Source organism: Mus musculus, chromosome 4, assembly GCF_000001635.26.
Source record: "Mus musculus strain C57BL/6J chromosome 4, GRCm38.p6 C57BL/6J".
Lineage (NCBI taxonomy): Eukaryota > Metazoa > Chordata > Mammalia > Rodentia > Muridae > Mus > Mus musculus.
Genome location: NC_000070.6, coordinates 150,366,839 through 150,392,622, shown reverse-complemented (window position 1 = coordinate 150,392,622; position 25,784 = coordinate 150,366,839). Strand labels below are relative to the sequence as shown.

The 25,784-nt window shown below is 42.7% G+C and overlaps 1 protein-coding gene across 11 annotated transcripts in view; it reads right to left on the bottom strand.

Annotated features, from left to right (window-relative positions):
• The window catches only part of Rere (arginine glutamic acid dipeptide (RE) repeats), a 340,456-nt gene that overhangs the window by 229,344 nt on the left and 85,328 nt on the right, over window positions 1–25,784 (bottom strand). Inside the window, exon 1 of one of the 11 annotated variants that reach the window (XM_030253741.1) lies at window positions 9,582–24,279. The exons of 6 other annotated variants lie outside the window; for them this stretch is intronic. The gene's annotated coding sequence lies outside the window, so the exon portion shown is untranslated. Of the gene's footprint in view, window positions 1–9,581; window positions 24,280–25,784 lie in introns of those variants that run through there. 4 more of the 11 variants (XM_030253744.1, XM_030253742.1, XM_006539137.4 and 1 more) reach the window with 4 other exon arrangements.

Below are 25,784 nucleotides of genomic sequence, written 5' to 3'. Positions count from 1 at the left end.
TTTGGAGACACAAGGGAAAATAAAGCCAAATGAGTGGATGTTATGCCTGAGATGCCAAGCACAGAACAAAGCACAGAAAACTTAAACATTTTCCAAGCCAGATTGCTCAGGAAAAGACATACAGACAGACAATTAGTAAAAAAATATCAGTCCTGACAGGTAACCCCAAACTAGCAAGCACAATATTATTATCAAAAACCTGTGTGTAGCCTGGCCATGTTGGTGCATGCCTTTAATCAGGAAGCAGAAATACGTAGATCTCTGTGAGTTCAAAGCTATATTCTACAAAGTGAGTTCCAGGAAAGCCAGGTATAAATAATGAGACCCTGTTTCTAAATAACCAAAAACCAAAGAAACCAGGTAGTTGAGTATAGCACACATCATTTATAAATATCCCTTAATATTTACTTTGTAAGTTGTCATACAAAAGCCTCAGAAGTTCACAGATAAGAACACTTTCACATTGGTCATCAACAAAATGATAACCTTCGGAAATCCTAGCTGCTGCATCCACATTCTAAAGTTTACAAATGGTCACTGCCATGGGTCACCCAGGAAGAAGAGGAGCAGGAGGAGACGCAATCTGCAAAGTGCTTGGTGGATTTGACTCCTAGACACCCACCACATCCCATGTGACTGACTACCCACTGAACAGGCTTGAAAAGGTAACAAACAGGTCAACTGGCCTTTGCTAGCACATTGCTGGCTCCATTTAAACAGCTATGTTGAAGAATGACTCTGTTAAAAGGAAAAACAAAACAAAACAAAAACACCACTCCTACATGGCAAGCCAGATATTTTTTCTTACTATAAGGAGAGAGAGCACATGCCTGAACCCCTGCCATTCAGCAGATAAGGTGTTCAAAGTTAACCTAGGCTGCTACCATGTCTGTCTGCAAAGAACCAAAAGTAAAAAGTATCGTTCTGCATAGAATGCTTACCTACCATGTGCTAAGCTCTGGGTTCAATCCCCTACAGACGATAAATAAGTAAACGCATAAGCAGCCAGCAAACTACTGAGGGGAATAGGGCATGGAGTCCTTAAGACTTTAATCCAAATGTCAACCTTAGGTATCAAGCCAGTGAGACTGCCTCTGGCACACCCTCAATCTAGGTTCTTCACCAGGGAAAAGGCAGAACCAACTTCAAACCAACCAAAGGACTGTCTCGTAGGACAGAGAGGGCAGCATGCAAGGAACCATTGCGGGCTCCTCTATCAGACACAGCAAACTGGCAGAAGACACGGAGGGAAGCCCTGCTGTCTTTATTCCTCCTCCACTCACCTCGGGCCCCCATTCTTATACTTTATATATAACAGCTATCTGTCTTCTAGCTTGTTTTAATATTTTCATTCCATAGCTCATATATAAAATACTGACCGTGGTTGTTTTTCCTTCCCACCAACGTTCCTCACCAACACAAGCCTTCCTGGGAACATCCTGTGTTTGGGCTTGCCCGTCCCTTTTTCCCTAAGACAAAATGAAGATAACGGCACATGCCCTACAGATGTGAGAAGACAATCTATATAAACCACCAATGGTGAGGAACTTTGTGATTCCCACCTATAGAACCAGCTGTCAAGAATCTCCAGTGACAGGGCTGGAGAGATGGCTCTGCGGTTAAGAGCACTGACTGTTCTTCCAGAGGTCCTGAGTTCAATTCCCAGCAACCACATGGTGGCTCACAACCATCAGTAATGGGATCTGATGCCCTCTTCTGGTGTGTCTGAAGATGGCTACAGTGTACTCAAATACATAAAATAGTAATTCTTTAAAAAAAAAAAAAGAGAGAGAGAGAGAGAGAGAGAAAAGAAAAAAAGAATCTCCACTGGACCTCAGCAGCACTCTCCAGGACATTTACTTTCCTAGTAAGAAGCTTGCCTTCACTCCTCTAAAAGACCCTACCAGCCACAAGTCAACTTCCCTTAGCCTAAAAAACATGGTCTCTTTAAAGCTGTAGGCCATATTTACCTTGAAAGCACACAAACATTTGATTGAGTGTAATTCATTAAATTTCATTTTTCATTAGCCACTGTATATATGGTTTGTATATTCTTGAACCAGGAAGTGGCACCATTTGGAGGTGTGACCTGGTTGGAACGGGTGTGTCACTGTAGGTCCTCACCCTAGTTGCCTGGAAGTCAGTCTTCCACTAGCAGCCTTTGGATAAAGATGTAGAACTCTCAGCTCCTCCTGCACCATGCCTGCCTGGATGCGGCCATGTTCCTGCCTTGATGGTAATGGACTGAACCTCTGAACCTGTAAGCCAGCCCTAATTAAATGTTGGGTTTTTTATAAGACTTGCCTTGGTCATGTCTGTTCACAGCAATAAAACCCTAACTAAAACTGCCACTAGCAAGTTTTCCTCTTTCATAATCAAAGAGCACAAATTCTGAAGGTAAACTGATATGGTTCTCATTGACAGTTTTTGAGCCTTCTTTAAAAAATTATCTTCATTTATATGTATGTTTGTGTGCCTGTTGTCTATTTGTGCTATGCCGAAGGAGTCCTGGTAGAGAGTTTAAGGTCCTCTGGAACTGGAGTTACAGGCGGTTATAAGCCGCCTGATGTGGGTACTGTGAGCCAAACCTAGGCTCTGTGCGAGAGCGGCAAGTGTTCTTAGTCACTAGGTCACCTTCCAGCCTGTGTCTTGCTTTTTGAGACATGGAGCTCACGGTGTGATTACAGCTGGCATGAACTTGGGGTCCTCCTGCTTCTGCTTTCCGAGAGCGGTGATTGTAGATTTACATTCAGTTTATGCAGTGATGAGAGGAGATCCAGCCAGGGCTCTGTGCCTGCTACACAAGCAGTCTACTTACCACCAACGCACTAATCTATCTCCAGCTCTCTTTTCTTAAATACCTTTAAAAGGCTTCTCTGCGGTTTTATCTTAAGTAAGCAGTAGCTCACAATCTCACACATAATAATACCTTTATGCTCCTCCTTCATCTCAAATTTCTCTAAAAGGAAATACAATAATAAAAGAGGTGTCCACAACAGAGACTGTCTCAGATGTCACTCATTCAGGGTCAAGTCACTGAACCAAGGTCACTCTAGGGCTGTGATGAAAAATAGCTGGTTACCAGCTACAAGACTATGGAGTTAATTAAACAAAATGTATAAACCAGTTCCTTGATCACACTTCCCAAATTTTAAGTCATTTCCAGCCAACTATGTGCGTCCAGCAGCTCCCACATCACAGACAGAACATGTTTGTCACTACAGAAAGTCCATTTCCACTGATCTAGAGAGGAATGCATGTAGAAAAAGATATTAAGAATCCTATTTCATCAGCAAACTACTCTCTTTTAATCCCCCCCTAATTGCTTCCAGTGAACCCTGGCACTTTACTGCTGTCTCTCAAAAAGGCAACAGATTATCATTCTAAGGAGAAAGCCAGAGAGTCCCATGGCAATCTGAATCTCGTCTTCCATTCTTTCAGCAATTTCCACAACTTGACCTGTGGACAAACGAGCACGGCTACATTCCCCCCACTACACTGTATCCAAGGTAGCCATATCTGTGATCTTGTCTCAAGGTCCATTATCTTCCATGCTCAGCACCCCTTCTTTGTAAATGCTCCTTCCCATACCAAGTGCCTCTGATGCCTGAACATATTCCCCTATCACTCTAAAAGCAGAGCTGAGAGTCTCTGACAGACAGGTTGTAGGCAATGACAATCTGAAAAACTCATGAATTTATCCATTCTCAGAGGACTCTAGTGATCCTGTACAGAGGTCTTGTGGTGGTGCAGGAGACTGCCCATTTTCCTGCATCATAAAAGCAGAGCCTTGATTTCTACAACGTTGCTAAGCTACTTCTGTATGTAGAAAACAAGATGATTGGCAGAGTTCTGCTTCCCCGTAAGACTGAAGCTCTTGAGAACATGTGTTTTCCATTGCTTGTTCTCAAGATGTTACAACACTACAAAGCACTCCATGAGCATTACACCAATGTGACCTGCCATTGAGTTGGTTATCACGGGAGTCTTATACAGAGGAAGAAAGGCACAGAAGAACTCATGGCTCTGAGCTCACATCCTTTATATAACTGTCCCCAAGTTTCTGAACAAGAGCCAGGAGTAGTGGTGGTGGTGGTGGTGGTGGTGGTGGTGGTGGTGGTGGGACAGGAGGAGGAAGAGGAGGAGGGTGGATCTCTGCAAGTTTGAAGCCAACCAAGACTACTGAGAAACTGTCTCAAAGACAACCAACCTGAACTACAAAGTCTTCATGATGTAATACAATGGTAGAAGCTGTAAAACACGAACCTGGGAAGAATGTAAAGGACATGCGAGAAGAGGTGCATGCAGAAGACCTCCCCCAAGGGACAGAGCCAGTGGGAATGAGGGGAGGAAGATGAACTTGTCCTTGCTCAGTGATTACTATTCTTTGGGTTATTCTTTTATCACAAGCAGAAAACCACACTGAGCGTCTGTGCTCTATTTCTCTAGAGCATTGACTTCTCTTCGCCCTCAAGTCCCAGATACTAATGGTGCCCGAGCAAAAAGGGCAGCAGCACCTGTCACCAGAAGACAAAGCATGAGTAACTTCTAGCCAAAGACCTTGTGAATCTGAGAAAATGAGCAAACCTAAGATGATGGAGTGGAAAACAAACTTTCCCTGAGGAAGTCTAGCTTGACTGCAGAGTTTGGTAGGATTTGACAAGCAGTAAGGAATAATTTAAAAACAAAACAGAAAAGGATATGGATTTAAAAGAAGGGGTGGTGGTGGTGGAAGAGTCTAGGGAGATCTAAGCTGAATAGGCAGGGGACCAAAACTGTGGGCTCCAAGGCAAAAAGGATATAGTCTGTAAAAGGTAACAGCTCTGCTTAAATGGGTCTTGGGAGGAGGGGGGAACAAATCAGGATGAAAGAAAAGAAAGAATTATACCATCCCTCTCAAGAGTGAAGTCAAGTCCGGGTTTAGAAGTGAGAGCACCCTTATTCACTTGCTCATATCCAGCTCAGGTTAGAAATTGCAAACTAAGAACATTACAATCCAAGGAAAGATTGGGCATGTGCATATGTATTAATATATGTATGTATGTGTGTACTAATATATATACACACATCAAAAATATACACACAAGTATTGCACATCACTTCTCCATAATGTAAGAGCCAGAAATATAAAAGTCCCACATTCTGCATTGATACATGTTTGGTTGGTTGATTTTTTCTTTTTAAAGCATCCTGTACAAATGTTAAAATATGCCGGGCATGGTGGCACATGCCTTTAATCTCAGCACTTGGGAGGCAGAGGCAGGCGGATTTCTGAGTTCGAGGCCAGCCTGGTCTACAGAGTGAGTTCCAGGACAGCCAGGGCTATACAGAGAAATCCTGTCTCGAAAAACAAACAAACAAATGTTAAAATACAGCTGAAATTTTTCAAAGGCTTAACATTCTACCTGGGCAGCCAGAGAATGGGAGAAAAAAATAAAACAGAACAAAATAAAAGTAAAAATCTGAAAACACTTCATAAAATAATTATAAGCACTGACACAAACAAATAGTAAAAATGGGGAATTTCCAAGAAATAGATTTCTTAGGCTTTTAAAACCATTTGTCTTTCCCAACTTCCCTAACAGAAACCACCCAGAAAGAAAAACAAACTAGAAGACGGAGCAACAGCAGCAGAAAGCTGGGGACAAAGACTTGCAGTGGGCAGGCAGCACAGCCATAGGCAGGCAGGAACACTACACAAAAGAACAAATTATAGCAATCTCATGGGCAACTATTCAGATAGTAAAGTATTTACAATAACCAGAAATATTTCCATGATATGTTTGTCAAGTGATTTGAGTCGAGGGTTTTAGAAGCCACTGCTCACCATTTGTTTTAAAGAGTAAGGTAGCTTGGACCTTCACTTTAACCAGGCTTCATTTGCCATAGTAAGTATTTAAGTTTAGAATACCTAACATTATGGCAAAAAGGCAAATATTTACTTGGCTTAATCATTCTCTATATATTATTCTATTTCCCCCATAAATACAAAATGAAAGGTAAAACCTAGAGTCCATGCCTAAATTTGACCACAGATTAAAATGTGCTTTTAAATTTATAAGCAAAATTATAAGGCCGTATTCCAATCTATACAGGGGTCTCTCTCTCTCTCTCTCTCTCTCTCCCTCCCTCCCTCCCTCCCTCCATCCCTCCCTCCCTCTCTTTCTCCCTCTCCATTCCCCCCCCTGCATGTGTGTGTTTTTAAGAACTGACATGACCTTACACCTAGGCAAAGACTCACAGACTCTACCATAGAACAACAGTCAGCTGTATGACTCCCACAGACACACGTCTAATGTTTCCGTAGAAATAAGAAAGAGCATCCTTGGTTGGAATTCTAAGGCTATAAGGGATGTAGGCCCAGGATGAAGGAGAATCCTCATCCTTATTGGAAGACTTGGGCAACTACAATAATCCAACTAGGTTTTCAAATAACTAGGTTATTTTTTGAAATAATAATAATAATAAGCCAGTAAGTACTATCAACGCCACAGCAAAGACTTCCACAGCTCTCTGTCATTACAGCCTCCAAAGTCCCCAGAGCTGGGCTGACTTCAGGCCACGGTGAGATAGGGATTTCTGTCTTCCTCACCCAAGGGCTTTGCTCCGTGTGACAAGGACTTGTCCCTTTCCTTAGAGTACAGACAGCGTGTACAACGCCAATCTTGTATGCTCATTTCTTAACTGATAATTTATGGACTCTGACAGGATAAATTCTTCTAAATTCAATATAAATTGTGCTAACAAGCACAGCCTTTGGAATTGCTTAGCCTACACAATCAGTTTCTGTTCTGAGCGACTATAAAAAACTGTCCTTGTACCAACTTTAATAACCCATCTAGTTGAATTTTACAAAAAAATTATTGTAATCACTTATTTTATGAACGCTTTCCTGGTTTGAGATTAAAATGTTTACTTAAGACTCCAGGTATACAGTGATGAAAATTGTTACCTACAAAATAAAAATAACTTTCCTAATCCCACTAACACCTCTATATCTAGGAATTCAAGTTATGTGATTATTATGTTAGACTCCTGCTGGGCAGGGGCAACCTGGAAGCTGGAGGGAGGAGAACCAAGAGCTCCTTGTCACTCTTCCTTGGTAGACAGAGGTTTCAAAGCAGGCTACGTTAAGTAAGAGCCATCTAAAACCCAGGAGCGGAAAAAAAATGGCTGTGGAAACATAACCTGGGTAACAATTAGACAAGCAGGAAACCAACCCACCTTTCTCAGGCACACTCAGTCTCCAAGTTCTGACCCACTTACCAACCTGTCACAAGGAGGAAGAAGCAGGTGGATGGATCCCTGTGAGTTCAAAGCAAGCCTGGTGTTCCTGCGTTTCATGCTAGCCAGGCTACACTGTAAGACCCAGTCTAATGGGGGGGGGGGAGGGGCATGATATGGTTCATCAGCAAAGGTGGCTGACTGTTGGGCAAACCTGGTGACCTGAGTTGCATCCTCAGGCCCATGCACAGCTAAGTGGAAGGAGAAAACTGATTTCACAAGTTTTCCTCCAACTTCCATAATCACACTGTGACACACTTGCCCACAAGCATGTGCACACACTTGAAGAGATGACTGACTGACTAGTAAGTGACAAGCAAACACAAGAATCAGCAGAGATGCTAAGGTTGGGGTAGAGTTCTGTGGTAGGGATCTTGCACCTGGCATATGCAGGGCTCTGAATCTGAGTCCTGGCAATTGTCGTCGGCTTCTTCCTTTCTGGCATTTAAAAAAAAAAGTCAGGAGCTCTGACTGTTCTTCCAGAGGTCCTGAGTTCAATTCCCAGCAACCACATGGTGGCTCACAACCATCTGTAATGGGACCTGATGCCCCACTTTTTAAAAAACTGTGTTTAACATTTGGAATCCACCACATGCCAATGCTTGGGGAAAGCCACAATTTCTCCAGATAACATAAACAAGACTATATCGCATTCTCATGTGCTGTTCATAATCACTTGATCATACCCTGCAGGGAGTCATCAGTCACTGAACGGTTTCCTAGGCAACCCCCTGGGTCAGAGCACTGTAAGCAAGAGCTAAGTGTGAGCCGTGGTCAGCGCAGGCCACGGTTCTGAAGCATGAATCTAGCTCTATCCTTACAGAAATCCGAGACCATGTGAAGACCGTGGAGGCATATTCTCTAGGACACCAGAAAGCGCTGTATAAAGTCTATTCTTAGGGGGCAGTGATGGTGCACACCTTTAATCTCAGCAAAGGCAAGTGGATCTCTAGGCCAGCCTGGTCTACAGAGTAAGTTCCAGGACAACCAGGGCTACACAGAGAAACCCTGTCTCTAAATAAATAAATAAATAAATAAATACTTAAAAAATTGTGTTGTAATAAAGATTGTACAACTCTGTGGCTGTGTTTTTTAAACACATTCATTATTGTATGGTCTCAAAATAAATTGTCTGGTATGGGAATTTTATTCCCAATAAAGTTTTTAAAAGAAAAAATAAGTTAAAGCTTTAATCTCAAAGGAATAGTTTTTAATATCATAAATAAAATCTAGTTACTGTTTATTTTGTTAAAATTTCAATGGAAAATAGAGCAAATGCAATGTCCTGGCAGCCTACAGACTTAGTAGAGAACCAAATTCTTTAAGAATGTATAGCAGCGTCTGAATTGGGTTTTGGATTACAATGGGTTTTGTTTTACTGTTATGGGATTTACCCCTCTGCAATTGCTTAAACTTTCTATCTTCTAACAATCAAGTTTTGGGGACTAGTGAGATGGCTCGGCGGTTAAGAGCACTGACTGCTCTTCTGGAGATCTTGAGTTCAAATCCCAGCAACCACATGGTGGCTCACAACCACCTATAATGAGATCTGAAGACAGCTACAGTGTACTTACATACAATAAATAAATAAAATCTTTTTTTAAAAAAAATCAAGCTTTATCTACTTGAAGAAATGCCCTTAAATCACCCTTAGTGAATAAGGATCACGTAGCAGCAGACATTCCCACACCCACCACTCATTGGCAATACTCAACACCTGAAAAAAATAAAAATAAAAAGTGTCTCGAGTCTAATTCAAATATCACATTTCTTATAATTATGACACCTCAAGGAATCTATATATTTCAAAACTGTCAGATCAAAGAGTTTATGTTCCTATTTTTTCCATGAATGATAAATCCAGTGTCTCCATCACTACAAGTACATTTCCCATGAGAACTGTCACAGATGTCTCCTCCCTAAACAGGTGACAACTACAATGCCTAAAAACAAATGTTTCGTTCTTCTAACCAAAGGAATTAAAAGAATGGCAAACATGGAATCCCCCGTGAGGGACCAACAATGGGTAGAAAAGTCAGAAAGCGCACCTCTTGGAGGTTAGCCGCCTGCAAAAGTGGTGTACAGGGCAACCAATCAACAGACCTCTCCAGACCTGGATTTTATCCTCTTCTTATTTTCTTCATGTTTTCTTTGTGTGCATGTGTGTACAAGTGTGTTTACATGTGTGCACATAAACACAAAGGTCAAAGGACAGCTTGTAGGTTGTTCTTTCCTTCCCACCCCGTGGAGCCTGAAAAAGGAACGCCATCATCCAGCTTGGCGGCAAAAGGCTTTACCTGCAGAGGGATCTCATGGTCCACAGCTTTTAGTTGGAAACCACAGAAAACAACTATACCCTGCTTCCTTCACAAGGCAATCGTGAGGCCTGAAACAGAGTTCAGTGAAGGCTGTTCAGTAGATATAACGACTTCTCCCAACAGAAATGCAATGTCTATTTCACTCTCCAAAAGCTCAGTGTCCATCATAAGCTACTGGGGGCCTTGTGTATTAACTCTATACGATGTGCTCCACACTCATCAACTCCAGCTGCTACAACAGAATGCTGTAGGCTGATGGCTTTCAAAACAGAAACTCATTTCACTTAGGTCTCCAGTGAGAGCCTGCATATGGGTGTTTCCTGGCTCTGTCCTCAGAGCACAGGGGTTAGCTCAGTCTCTCAGGAGTGGCAGCTGCTCTCCCTGCGCCCCTTTCCCCTTCCTGTCTTTACTGATCCCACCACAACATCAAGTTAGGGGCTAGATCTGGACAGCCTGAACTGCAGAACACAGTTTAATACGTAGTATCTGCCTACACAAACTCTTGACTGTCTTTGGCAGAAATGAAATCTTTGTATTTATTTATATCTGCATCCATCTACGGGGAGGTAGGGAAGGTTAAAAGAAATGAAAATGATTTACTTTAAATATGCTTAAATGCTTCTTACTGAAGTTCACGAAACAGAAAATAAAATTTCAGATCAATAAAGGCACTGGGCCAATAGCAGTGGCTAAGGGTTATCTAGGGTACTACTCTACAATGTTCCATTTCCCCTTTGAAAAGTAAGCTTGGTATAAAGATGAGAATCCACTGTTGCATCCATCCTCCACTGTATTACAAAGCTTCTCTTTTCCTTGACACAGAAAAACTGCAGGGCAAGGAGGAGAATAAGATGAAAGCAGGGATGAGGTGGTACATAAACCTACACTGAGGTTCATTCTATACCTCGCCTTACAGGATCAGTTTCAAGGAGGCTAAGCCCTTTAGTTCAGGAGGTGAGATCCTTCTGTACCAAAAGATGCAAAGGCACAGTAGCCTATGGGCCACTCCCCACCCCCAAACAAATAATCCCACACATAAAGTGTTTTACAAGTCTCAACAAATCAGGGGCTACAGAAGATTCAAGTAAAGCAAACCTGACAGAAATAGGAATTACAACACCAGAGCTGGAGAGCTGGCTCAGTGGGTGAGAGCACTGGCTGCTCTTCTAGGTCCCGAATTCAATTCCCAGCAACCACACGGTAGCTCACAACCATCTGTAACGGGACCTGATGCCCTCTTCTGTCTGATGCTTTCTTCTGGCATAGAGCTATACATACTAGTAGAGTACTCATTTTTGTAAAATACATAAATAAGTAAATCTTTTTTTTTTCTCTAAGATTTATTTATTTATTTATTTATTTAATGTAAGTACACCGTAGCTGTCTTCAGACACACCAGAAGAGGGCATCAGATCTCATTACAGGTGGTTGTGAGCCACCATGTGGTTGCTGGGATTTGAACTTCAGACCTTCGGAAGAGCAGTCGGGTGCTCTTACCCACTGAGCCATCTCGCCAGCCCCATAAGTAAATCTTAAAAACAAAAAACAAAAACAAAAACTACAAAACCTTCCTCATAATTCAAGCTCAGATTTAGGGCTCACCGTTGGTTCTGAATGACAGGTTTAAGGCTGGGCCACCATGGCTCCATAAGCCAGCAACTACAAGCAGTGGGTATGCATCCAAACGGTTATATACTATGTTCCAGGACATGAGCCACACCCTACAGAAATACTCAAAGATGCCTCTGAAGAAAAACAAAGAACCTGGGCTGAAAAGACAATTCACTCAGTGCTTTACCTGGGATAAGAGGAGAAAGGAGATGGGGAGGAGTGAGCAAGAGTGCATGCACCAGCTAGAGAGACCGCTCAGCAGTCAAGAGCACAGGCTGCTCTTCCAGAGGTCCTGAGTTCAATTCCCAGCAACCACATGGTGGCTCACAACCATCTGCCATGTCCTCTTCTAGAGTATGTGAAGACAGCAACAGTGTAATCACATATATTAAATAAATAAATCTGGGGGCAGGGTGCATGTGCACACACAAGAGAGACTGAGCACAACCTACTGTTTGGAAGGCCCACCAGAGGGATCACATGTTTAAAGACAACTTGGTCTTCATAGGGAGTTCCAGGCCAACCAGGACTCAAAAAAATTCAATAAATAAATAAATAAATAAATCAAAAAATCAAAAAATCAAAAAAATTCAAAAAAATAAAATAAAATAAAGCAAACAAGGCTCTGGCAACTAACTAAACACAATTAGTGTGATAACGAAATTCTGACAAAAGCTGGATCAATGAAAAGTCAAAAAGCTCTAAACAAGCAGAGCCAGACATTTCTCTAACATAGAAAGACGTGGTGCACTCAGCAAACAGAAGTGCAAGGGGTTCGAGATCATCCTCTGCACTAGAGCCAGTACAGTGAGAGTCAGTACAGTGAGAGCTATTTCAACAAGCAGGTGCATGGAGGAGCTCAATGGCTGGAGGGTGGAGGGAGAGGAGGCTGCTGCAGAAGTCTGGTGTCTCAGCCCCGTTGACACAGACACCACAGTAGTGATTAAAATGTTACAAAGCAGACAATAAGTATATCGTCCCTACCGCACAGACTGTTACAGTGGTATTTAAAGTCTCAGTCTCTGCTTAATGCTTAGGTTAGAGATGTGAGCTCTTAGGTGTTCCTGCTGCTGTAGTTAACTGCTCCCTTGCTTCCCTGTTATGTCAACAATGGATTCTTTATTTCTCTGGAATGATAATCCCAGAATAAACTCTTTCTTTTGGAAAAACTGTTCGTTTTATTGTTTTTGTTTGTTTGTTCGTTTGTTTTTGAAACAGCATCTTACTAAAGAAAATACCCCACCCCAAAATCATAGCCCAAAACAGGCCCAAGGCTTCAAGATTCCTGCCACCCATGGAATTTTAGAAAGCAGCCAACCCCCACTACACTTCCTGGACCTCTGAGATCATAGAAACCAAGAACCTGATTTATCTTTCCACCCTACAGTTCAGAAAGGCAATTTCTGGGCCTCTCAAGGCCATGAGCACATGACATGACACATGACACATCCCATACCCTCGAACAAGGACTATGGTACAGTCCTCTCAGCTGAAAAAGCTGCTCTCACCATTCTGAGGTCAAGCTGGGTCTGTTCTCTCATTTTCCTCCACTGATTTATTACTAGTCCTGGCTGGCCTGAAACTCACTATGTGAACGAGGCTGGCTTTAAACCACAGAGATTCACCTGCCTCTGCCTCCAAAGTACTCTAAAGGTGCATGCACACCACTATAGCTGGCCCTAAACTGTTCATTTTTTACTAAGCAAATACTAATAGGTATAATTTAAGAGATTTATTAATTTGAGCCCCTTCCAAAAATACTTGTTAAATTTTCATAATAGAAAAAAAAAAGCACTCATTTTGAAGAAAGATTTGGACACTGTACTAGTGTTCACTATCAACCTGACAATCAGACCTGCGGGCAGCGCCCTTCCCCGGCTGAGACTCGGTGCTGTGTAAACGGGGAAAGGGAGCTAGCTGAGCAGCTGTTTGCCTTGGTCTTCCCCTCTCTCTGCCTCATGACTGAGGTCACATCACCAGGTCTCTAAGCTTAAGCTTATGCAGCTCTGTTGTCCCCACCATGGCAGTCTGCAACCTGGAACTTCGAGCCAAAGTAAACCTGCTCCCTTGTTTTGGCCAAATATTTTTATCATAGCAATATAAAAAGAAACCAAGACAGAAATTTAATTTTTTGTCTTTGTTGGCTGGTTGGTGATACCAAAAAACTCCAAAAAGTTCACTACATACTACATATGCATGACATGCCAACTACATATGATACGTTTCAATGTTTAAAAGGAAAAGACTAATGAGTAAATTGAATGACCCACCTTTCCAGGGCTGCAAAGGTGGCTCAGCAGTTGGGTACACTTGCAGAGGACCCAGTTTTGAATCCCAGTACATACATGGCATCAGACAATCGGCTCTAACTTTAGTTCCAAGGGATCTGATGATCTTCTGGCCTCCTCAGGCACAGACACACATGTGCTACACAGACATAATGCAGGCAAAACACCCATACCCATACAATGAAAATTTCTCCAACCTTGGTCATATAAAAAGATCCTAATCAACTCCTCCTGTTCTTTATGCACAGAATAAATTGGTCTGAGAAGTCCTAAAGACCGTGTTACAGGGCATAACTTCAATTGTCATTTTATTCAAAGGCATACAATTCACTTCTGATGCTGACACTCAAGCCCAGCAGAGACCTGTTTCCACCCATCTATTTTTAAATTATTAGCAGATAATCCGGTGGCTTCGTGGTAAAAGCAGCTGTGAACACAGCAGCACACACCACTGGAGTGTGCTGACTTGACAGTGTGGCAAATGCACGGTGAGTGTGTGCTCTCTTTTACTCTTTTAAAGCTCAGCAGCCACAAAGAAACTACCACCTTTAATACCCAGATCACTAGGAGCTCACTGGCTTTGGAAAAGCAAGATGTAAGAAACAGGTCTGTTTGCTGCAGAACTGAGCAATGAGTGCAAATGCTAATGGCATGAACACTTGGCTTTCACATCAAGATCTAAACATACCACAAATTCTTTAAAATATCCACAGAGAACTTACAATTATCAAAATTAAAATGTTTCTTTCTAAAGTTACTTATAGTCATTGCCTAATTTTACCCACCAAACCCAAACATGGCTGACATATAACCACCATAAAATTTTACAGCCCTTCTAATGTACTAAGCAGGTAGCAGTATTAAACTTCAGTTTCTCTTGCTAGCATCCTTTTGTTCCAGCTCTGAGGCCGAACCTCTCACTTCTAAGAGTGTGCACTACTCATCCTTTATCAACTACAAGCATCCACTTCAAACAGACTAGGAGTATAGAGGCCATCAGGATGGTTCAGCAGGTAAAGGTACCATGCCACCAAGTCTGATGAGCGTCTCCTAGGACCACACAGTATATAGAGAACAACTCCTGAACATTGTCCTCTGACCTCCACACATGCTCTGTGACATGTGTAACGTACACACACACACACACACACACACTTAAAAATAAGGATTTGCAAAAAAAACAAAAACAAAAAACACCAACCTATCCTTCTTCGTTGTACCTGATGGAATGTTTTAAATACTTTATATAAATGTTATGTGATTTTTCTTCAACTTCAGTTATCTTCAAGGAAACCTAATTAGCCTAATTGTCTCATCACAGAACTTTTAATGAAACATTAGGAACCAACAGTTTCAGGAATGGTTAATGAGATGTAGCTACAAGTCCTCTTTGCATTTGTACAACAAAAATACTGCAATCAAAGTTGACATCAATGCGAGACTGTAGAAATGGCTGATCATAAAGCCTTTGAGGCACAAACTGAGTTGCTTGACTCGAGAAATGACCGAGTTCTGAAGATCAGAGGGCAACTAAGAGTACTTGCCAGCAAGCCTGATTGATAATCTGAATTCTAGCTACATGGTGGAATTCAAGAACTAACTTCCATAAGTTATCCTCTGACTTCCATGTGTTGCTGCATATATACAAACACCCATTAAATAAAACTAATTGATAATACAATAAATGTAACTTCTTAAAAAAAAAAAAATCAGAGGCTGAGGAATCTGGAATCCTAGCCAAACTGTTCAACCTCTTGCCTCTTGATGCCACAGTTTCCTGGCTTTGACATGGATCTCTCTTATACCTACAAGGACTAAATAATTCATGGCAAAAAAGAGTAACACAAAGGAAATGGAATTATCTACACTCCTACTGTCCAGAGAAAGGTAACCACCACTTCTTCTTACCATGCTGAGTAAGCACTGGTATGTGGCTAGGATCATACTATGTAGTTAAACAGCCTCTGTTTAACATAAGGGGAAAAGCTATCTTAATTTTCTCTCCTGTCTTCCTTCCTTCCTTCCTTCCTTCCTTCCTTCCTTCCCTCAGTGTATGAATGTATCCAATGGAACTTGGGTTATTTTTCTCTATCGCTCTCCACCTTACTTTTTAAAGTCAGGATCTCCATCAATGAATCTGTAATTCAGTGATTTAGCTAGAGAGGAAATTGGGCAAGACCCTAGGTTCTTCCTGACTCTGGCTTCCCAGTACCACAGTTATAGAGTTACACTGAGCTTTTACGTGGGTGCTGAGGCTTGAACTCAGGTCTTCATGCTTGTGCAACAAGCACTTTTCCCTATGAGCCATCTCACCTGCCCCACTTATAATGACTTTTAAATGCCTGCATACTCCTTGTATAGACAGATTATGATTCAAACATTTCATTTCCAATACTAGAAGCTTAAAACTGGCAAATCACTATATTTATTTAATGTCTGTTTTGATGGTTGTTTTTATTCTTTTCTTCTCAAATCCTCTTCCTCTTTCTGTATTTGAGAGATGAGTCAAATTGTATAAATGGTGGCTAAGAAATCCTTCCATTGACATGAGAAATGCATTTTTATCACACAAGGAAAAGCAAATCACTTAAGAAGTAACGCTTAATTGTGCTGTGTTTCAAAAACAAAACACTGCCATGCTCATGGATTAGCTTGGTTTTTTATTGTTTGATGATTGGGTTTTTCCTTCTCTTGTCATTGAAACAGTGTCTCAACTCTCTAGCTCAGGCTAGCCTGGATCTCACCATGAAGTGAAACAGTGTCTCAACTCTCTAACTCAGGCTAGCCTGGATCTCACCATGAAGTGAAACAGTGTCTCAACTCTCTAACTCAGGCTGCCTGGATCTCACCATGAAGTGAAACAGTGTCTCAACTCTCTAACTCAGGCTGCCTGGATCTCACCATGAAGCACAGACTAGCCTCAAACTTCAGAATCTTCCTTCCTCCACCTCCTAAATTGAAATTACAAGTGTAAGCCACCATCATCAGCCAGGTTATCTCCTATTTCACCAATTACTATGTTCTCTTTTCTTCTCCTTCTCCTTCCACTGCACTGCATGGTGAAGACAGGGACTCTGCACGGCAGCACTTTCTGCACCGTGCATGCAGTAAGCCAGGTCTATCCTCAGCACTTCTGTGGAGTACTAAGCTTTGACTATGGTTGGTCTATTAGAACCTTACTCCCCAGTGCTGTTGTGCTGGAAGGGCCTAGAAGAAATTAACTGAGTTATGTATGAGTGGATTGATGAGAAAAGGACTAATTTTCTGAAAGCTGCCCAACTCCTGCCCTCCCCATGCCTTGCCCTGCCCTGCACACTCCTACCCACACCTGCTCACTCCTGCTCAATCCTGCTTACCCCCATTTCCTTTCTAAGCTTTTGGACTTCAGCTTCTGAACAAGGCTGTTACCAGGACATGGGCCAAATAAACCTCTAATTGTTCTGATTTACTCATTCTAAGCAAGGCATCATGCCACGAACCTCTAATGCCAACCCTCAGAGGTGGAGGCAAGAAGATCAGGAATTCTGAGCCAGCCTGCACTTCATGATACTCTGTCCCAAAACCAGTAATAACTAATTAAAAAGTTAATTGGAGCTAGAGAAATTAAGAGCACTCACTGGCTCCTCTTCCAGAGGACCTGGGTACATTTCCCAACACCCACACAGTAGCCTCCATCTGTAAATCTAGTACCAGTAAATCAAATGCCCTCTTCTGGCCTCCGTAGGCAGCAGGCATGCATACAGTATACAGACAGACAGACCGACAGACAGACAGACTGGGGTGGGGGAGGAGCCCGAAGTAAGTAAATTATTCAGCAGAGCATGACATCACACACCCTTTAGATAGACTCACTGCTTTCCTATTGAGCTAATAAGAGTCTGTCGGTTTTTCTGATAATTAAATGTCAGCATTACTGTTTTAATGTTTTTCATTACAAATGTTATCTGTCACAGATACACTGGCCTTTAAAGGACAAGCCTAAGGCTTCACTCACTATTAATGTTTATATCCAAAGACCTGTGTCAGTAATAACAAACATCTAGCAGAAGGACTTGTGAAATATTCTGTTCAGCTTGGACCTAGGGCACACCTCTTCTGTTTCCATTTTAACTCAGCAGTCTCTAGCTGTCAACATCAATCTTTCAGTTTTCCTCAATCAGATACATACTCTTATTTCCTCACCCCAAGTTATTTCAAGAATCCACTGCTCTGATCATGTAAAAAGAATGTCTATCCAACCTAACCTTCTCTACCGCCCACAGCAGCACAGTAAGAAGATCCCACAGAGCCTTGATTTATAAGCACACTGGCCATCGAGTCTGCTGCTGTGGCTATGCTCCCGACAGTCTTAGAAGCCCATGATATCAGTGCTGCACAGACTATCGTTTCACCAAGATGACAACGGTAAAAAGACCCAGGCAGAGAAAGGGGCCAGTCTAATTACAATCTGTCCCTCAGCCTTCAGAGCCTGACTTCATCACAGGCCTATAAGACAAAGATTTATGTGTATTCAATCTTAAATCTTGAGAAAATACTTTTTAATAACTTGGTACCAGTGACACATTTTAAATTTACATTAGTAAACTCACGCCCTCAACAGAAACACCTCTAACTCTTCTAGGACTCGCCCAGGCAGAGCCCTGGGCATCATCTCTTCTCAGGGTCTCTGGTGAAGTGAGAGAGATAAAAGACAAAGAGGAAACAGTCTAGTTAATGCCACTGATGCTAACATTTGTTTTGAGTTTCACAAAGTAACACTAGAGAACAAAGACTCCCTTCGTCCTTATTTTTTAAACAATATATTGACTTCCTGTTATAAAATCTTGTTTTCCACTGGCTTCTTGGACTATAGAATACCAGGCAAAAACCTTCTGACCTTGGGAAATAATGGTAAATATAAAGCCTATTAACAGTCAATGTTCCTCAAAACCAAAAATAAATTTCTCACAAGTATAAACTGTTACAGGAACAAATAAAACCTTGTTTTGTTTCTATCATTTGCTGAAAATCAATCATGGTGGCAATGGGTGAGGGATTAAGAAACAACCAGGCAAATTCACAAAAGCTCTAAAAATGATAAAACTACCCTGCAGGAACTGCCAGTGCTGCCTGACCTAACAGCTGTACACAGTCGCACTGATTAAAATGAAAAGCCGGTCTGCATCACACACGGGCGTTCACTGAACCCTCCTGCCAAGCTGCCACAGCTCGCCACCACACTCTTCCCTGCTCTGGCCTATAATATAGAAAGTAAATCAGGCGCAGCTGAAGGTTATCTAAATGCTCTCTCCCCCACCCCTCACAGAAATTATCACATCCATACAGACCAGAGCAGGGTCCTGTGGACTATTAAAAACACTACACAAAGGAAGTAGAGCCACATTACATCAGCTCTTGCCTCAATTCATAAATGTAAAACCTCAAAACAAGGCAAATATCTAAAAGCCTTTTTCTGGAAATCTCGGGATGAATTAACGTGGGCTAGGTCTTTAAATATATTACTGAATGGGCCTCATTGATGCATCCCGTTCAGAAGCCAAGGGGAGAGGAACATGTAATCTTAGTCAATTTTATCATGCACGGAGATCAAATAACACTTCAGGAGCAGCCTGCCAAAGGCAGTGCCTGCCAGAGCACAATGAGCACTCAAGGGCTCTGGAGTGAGAAGCATCATCCACGGCCCCAGAGAGCCTTACAGAATAGTTTCAACACTACTAAATTAGAGCTGGCAAAAAAACAAACGCAGACTCCTAAGAGCCCACACACCACTGTGGAGTCACCGTCAGGCATCTGCACACCTGCCTCCTGTTATTTTCCTAGGCAATGTAAATACTCTGAAAGGCAACGGTCTTTTCCTGCCTGAGTCTACATATGCTTAAAAAGGAAGCGCTAGCTGTGCCTCTGGAAATAATTGCCAACAGAATGGATAGGATATTGTTCCCATGTGTAAGGAAGGTCTTAAATCATGTCTACTTTAAATTTGGAGTTCCCTGGGAAAAAGGAACAAAAACTCAATACCACACATTGGCAGAGTTTAAGGTCTTTGTCAACTCTGTTCACAGCTTTTCCTTAAATGTCTCAATCCTGAAAGCATCCAGGAACACAATTTCAAAGGGAAGATGTAATCTCATTGACCCCCATGTTTATTCACATACCATTTCTGAGATTGCCATATGGCTGAGAGGCCTCCAGCCAAACAATGCCCCTACAGTCAGTGCCACATGTGTGCCAGGAACTCTTAAAGACTGGGAGTAAGACAGTGTTACAGGCGGTTCCCCACCCCCACCCCCCAGTAAAAATTAAGTGGTTAAGCAGGTCTCATAGCAGCACAGGACTTCTGAACAAGCAAGGTGGTGGGGAACGAACGAACACACACACACACACACACACAGAGAGAGAGAAAGAGAGAGAGAGAGAGAGAGAGAGAGGGAGAGAGAGAGAGAGAAATTTAAAGTAAATGTAATTGTTATCAAGAGCCCTGTACTGCAGTTATTTTGGTCAAAAAGCAAATCACGGGTGATCAGCATTTTGTTATTACCAAATCCATTAAATTCATTTTATTTTTGAACTTATATTTACTCGCCAGCAGGCAGTGAAGTTTCAACTAAAACAGCTTCTTGTACATTACAGACTGCTCATCCTCAAACAGGCTTTACTTTCAGAAGGAAAAAAACAAACATACTCAAGAAACATTTTCAAACTGCCTTTCCCCTGCCCCGAAGACGTTTACTATTTGGTTTACTTTGGTTGAAATTTCCAGTGCTGCGAACTATCATAAAGAAACAAATTCCAACTGGAATGTAATGGGACACTTCAAAAACCAACTCCCCATTCCTAACACTCACGACACCAGGTCACCTCTCAACGCCCACGCGACACTTGTCTGTCCAACTTCCAGCCGGAGACTTGCGTCCCCTCGCCGCACAGGGCCGCCGGCCACTTGCCCGTGCGGCTGGGCCAGTCCTCCTCCTCCTCCTCCTCCTGGGGCGCGGGATCCCGCAAACCCCAGGGCGAGAGCCAGGCGGGCGGAGCCAGGAGGCCGGCAGGGCTGGGCGGTGAATTGCACCTCCAAACAAAAGGAGGCCGGGCGCCGGCCGCGCGGGTGGGTCCGGGCTGCTACAAGCGCCGGCCCTCGGCTGGGGATGCGCTGGGCCCACGGCCACAGCGCTCACTCGAACTCCTTGAGCCCCGGCGGCCTGGCCAGCACCGCCACGTGCCTGTGACCCAGACTAGAGAGAAAGAGCCGCCTGAGCGCGACGGCGGCCAGCAAAACCCGGGCTGGAACGAGGCCGGCTCTGCACGCGCCCAGGCCGCCACCATGGGGCTAGCACACACAATGCCCGCCGCAATTGTAGCTCCTTCCTTGCCCCGCCACCCTCAAGTTCCCCCAATCCTCCCAGTGTTCCCAACAGCCGGAACTGCAAGGCTGCGTGATTGATGGTAGCTCTTAATAGCGTGGTCAGCTAGAAAATGCATCTGCAAGCAAGACATTAAAGAGGCAGCGCATTCCCGATTGTGATCAGCAGTTTACACATCCTAGTGCAGCCTCAGCTTCAACAAGGAATACTAATGCTAAACCACCTTGATGCCTAACAAATGCAGATGACACAACCAAGGTCCACAGACAACCAAACACTTGCTTTCAAAGACCACAGGAGAGCAGCACTGTTTGGTGGCAAACATTTCTGACCCCCATTTTTCTTATAATTTAAGAATTTCTCTAAGTGACTTAATTAAATCTCTCCCGACCGTTTCCAAGAGGAATTAAAGATCCATCTGCTACAAAAAATGTAGGCTAAGCTGGGCTTGATCGAAACTCACCTAATAAAGCCAATAAAATGCACATTCTTTGTCATGTGGCTTTAAATAAACAACTCATCGGCTAGATTCAAGGCTTCATCATTAACTCAACTTGTAAATTCATCTGAAGAGAATTATCGACTGATAATTTCAAACTACTTCCTTCCCCAACTCCCAAAGAAGTCTGCTCAAAACATTATCAACTTGATAAATTTTATTAAAATTAAATCTAACTTTACTTATACCATGTACGCTACTGCTTAGTAGTAATAGCAAAGATTGTTTGGTCCTTATAAATAAAACATTCCAGGAATTTTTAAGAACTCCTAAAAGAATATGGATTTAAAGTACAGACATAGCTATTGACCCAAATGAAAGAGCAGCAGCTCCACATTTAAATGGCCACTCGGTGACTTCACCCGTGCACCTTTCCCCTTCCAGCAAGTTTGCTCAAATGGTTTTATGCACGTTAATTCAACTTCTAAAGGCAGAATACATTTTCTAATTTACTGGGTATCTTTTTAGGCAGAGAATTTTAGACAGGATTAAAGTAATGTTTTTTCCAAACTGCTTAAACAAAGTAGAAGGAAGAAGGTAAGGGTAGAATTCAGAGGCTCTCCCTTGTTGGCACCAATCATGAAGCTGACATGAGAGGCCAAACCTACTCCATCTCAGAACAAGCTTCCATCTTAAAGAAAAGAAAAATAGCCTGAAAACTTCACCTGCAGCAGAGCCCAAGCTACACCAGAGTACCAAGAAGGGCCCCCTTGGCTTGTCCTTGGCCAGAGTTACTCCCTAGCTACTTCCTAACAACAGTTAATCAAAGATCAGTCTGATTGTTTCAGACGTACTTTCAGAGCATCTGTGATTATATACAGCCGCTTCAGAGCACTCAACTGTCAGCTTACAGTCATTCTATGTAGATGCTTGCCAGACTGGACCCCCTCATTTGCTCCTATTTTCCTATAAAAACTTGTCCTGCAGAGGGAAGGAGGCAGCTCCACCTTCCCATCCTGTCCTGCTGTGTCAGGATTTGGTTGGAGGAGAGCCCAAGCCTGGGCTTGTAATAAAGAGACCCTAATGCTTTTACATCAGAGACAGCTCCTTGGTGGTCTTTTGGGGCTCATGAACGCTTCCTAGCACAACAACATGAAAGACCACCTTTGGGAATGGAGAGATGCCGCAGAGGTTAAGATGACTGCTCTTGCAGAGGACCCAGGTTTGATTCCCTGCACCCAGAAAGCAGCTGATGACTGTAACAGAAGTACCAAGTGATCTGACACCTTCTCTAGTCTGCAGCAGACATACACACGTGTAAAACACTCATACACATAAAATAAAAATAAAATTTAAAACTTTTGGGCAGGGGGAGAAAAACCATCTAGGTTTACAAGGGCAATCTTGCTCCAAGTAACTGCAATAACTTCCGAGAGCTGACGGAGCACAACACCTCTGTCGCCCTGCAAGGTGGCCATGGGCAGTACACACTGGAGCGGCTCTGCAGTGTGAACCTACATCTGCCACAGCTCCACTAAAACGCCACTCTTCAATGAAACCATCCTAAGACCTGAAAATCTGCTTCATAACTAAGTGGCTCTGAGTTAATCTCCATATATGTCAGAGATCAACCAATCCCAAAGCCTACCTACAAAAGCTACTCCTGTACTTAGACACACTTCCAATCTCTAGCCAGATAAATCCAGACACAGCAAAGCCTATAGAGGATTTGCTCCCCATAACTCACAGAAACTTACAGAGAATATACAAAATGAGGAAATAGAGTCACTGCCCATAAATCAAATATTCACAACAGATGTCTGTGTGCTTAGCACCAAGTATCTGGTGAGGGCCAAACAAAGCTTTTCTGACAGGCCCGTTGTCTAGAAGGGCCGGTTAACAGTGAGTCTGAAAACAGTCAGTAAGAATAACTGAACTTGTACATTCCAAGCTCCTGCTACACCAGCCTCTGGGAGTCCTGTGAGCCTTGATGGCACACTATTTTAAATTTTTGTTATCTGGGGAGGGGTGCACATGCACACATATAAAGGTCAGAGGACAACTTGGCAGAAATTGGCTTTCTTGTTCCACCATGTGGGTCCTGGAGATGGAACTTAGATGGTCATTAGCTTGGCAGAAAGTACTTTAAATCACTGAGCCACCTCAGAAGTGGCTTTTACAGAATTTGATGACACAAATCTTTGGCTCTTCTTTTGTAGACTCTTACCATCCACCCATAACCAGAGTGCCCAGTTACACCAATCTTTCCATTTCCCTAGCATCAGATTTCTACAATAAGCCTACCCTACTTCTTTCACTATAATAGAAAGAATCTCCTAGATGCCCCTTTCATATGATCAGCATCTCAAATAACAAGCTTCCAGCAAATTAGTGTATCTTCTCTCAGCCTGTAAAAGTCTAATAAAGGTGCTGGTAAGATACTCAATGATCAAGAGCACTTGCACTAACTCTGACAACCTGAGTTCAATACTTGGGACTAACACATAGAAAAGAACTGACTTGCCAGGATGTCTTGCCAGGATGTCTTTTGACCATCCCAAGTGTACACATGGCACAGATGTGTTCCACCACAGAGTAAAATGTTAGAAGAGAAGGGGGGAAAGCCCAATAAGAAGCAAGATTTTCCACCCATGTTATAATGATGCAAACATTGGTCCTAAAGTGATTTACATAGACTCTGAGGCCCAACTTGTATCCTATTTGCAAGGACAGGCTTTTTAAGAGTTAATGAGGAGCTAGGAGTGATAGCATATGATTTTAACTCCAGCACTAGAAAAACAGAGGCAGGCAGGAAACCTGATCTACATAGTGAATCCTAAGCCAGTTAGAGCTACATAGTGAGACCCTCTCCCAAAAACACTAAACCAAAAGCAAAGAGTTAGTGAGATCCAGAAGCCACTATTAATTCAAAATCAGCTCTTGCTACTTCTGACATTTAGGCAATAGATACTCATATTGAGCAATGTAAACAGAATACAAAATTTTGAAAGCACTTTGTGCACATATTCAGTCTTCCAAATTTCTCTTATATATGACTGTGTTGCAAATTCTGCTCAAAGAAAGAGTAGTGCAATGAATTTTTTAATTTTTTTATTAGATATTTTCTTAATTTACATTTCAAATGCTATCCCGAAAGTCCCCCTATACCCTCCCCCCCCCCCCGCGCCCTGCTCCCCTCCCCACTCACTCCCACTTCTTGGCCCTGGCGTTCCCCTGTACTGGGGCATATAAAGTTTGCAAGACCAAGGAGCCTCTCTTCCCAATGATGGCCAACTAGGCCATCTTCTGCTACAAATGCAGCTAGCGACACGAGCTCTGGGGGTACTCATTAGTTCATATTGTTGTTCCACCTATAGGGTTGCAGACCCCTTCAGCTCCTTGGGTAATTTCTCTAGGTCCTCCACTGGGGGCCTTGTGTTCCATCCTATAGATGACTGTGAGCATCCACTTCTGTATTTGCCAGGCAGTGGCATAGCCAAACAAAAGACAGCTCTATCTGGGTCCTTTCGGCAAAATCTTGCTGGCATATGCAATAGTGTCTGCTTTTGGTGGCTGATTATGGGATGGACCCCCCGGTGGGGCAGTCTCTGGATGGTCCATCTTTTTGTCTTAGCGCCAAACTTTGTCTCTGCAACTCCTTTCATGGGTATTTTATTCCCTATTCTAGGGAGGAATGAAGAGTGAGATGAATTTTGTGTTCACTTTTTCCTCTATTTTCCCTGTCATAGAAGTCTATTCAAAGGCTCTTTTGACTAAAAGCTCCCGGTAGTGATCAGAGACCATTCCAAGCCTACCTCCACATCACTCAAAGCAAAGGCTTTGCCTTATACCTAATTGATAGGCGTTTGCAATTAAGGCATCTGCAGAAGAAAATAAGAGTTAATATAGGGGGCTGGAGAGATGGCTTAGTGGTTAAGAGCACTGACTGTTCTTCCAAAGGTCCTGAGTTCAATTCCCAGCAACCATATGGTGGCTCACAACCATCTGTAATGGGATCTGAGGCCCTCTTCTGTTGTATCGGAAGACAACTACAGTGTACTCATATAGATAAAATAAATAAACAAATCTTTAAAAAAAAAAAAAAAGAGCTAATATAACAAAACTACACATTTTTCAGGAGTTTTAGCACACAACAAAGACTGTTGCATGGTATGAGTGAAACAGTGCTAGGTATGCCCAGCCTCACGAGACTTGCTATCCACGACTGCTCTCAGCACTGCACAGGGCAGCACTTGATGCCTACAGTATCTCCTTCTGGCCACATCAGGTATCACTTCCTTTTGCACTAAGCTCCACTCCACACCATATCCAGTTCCTGGTTTCCTAACAACCTTCACCTATCATCAAAACAACCCTGTCAAGTTGAATACCATTAAGAGATAATGAGAGGAGACTGCAGATGCAGCTAGGAGCAAAGCATTCCATACTCTACAGGCCTCAGCATGCAGCCAAGTGAGCTGGCATC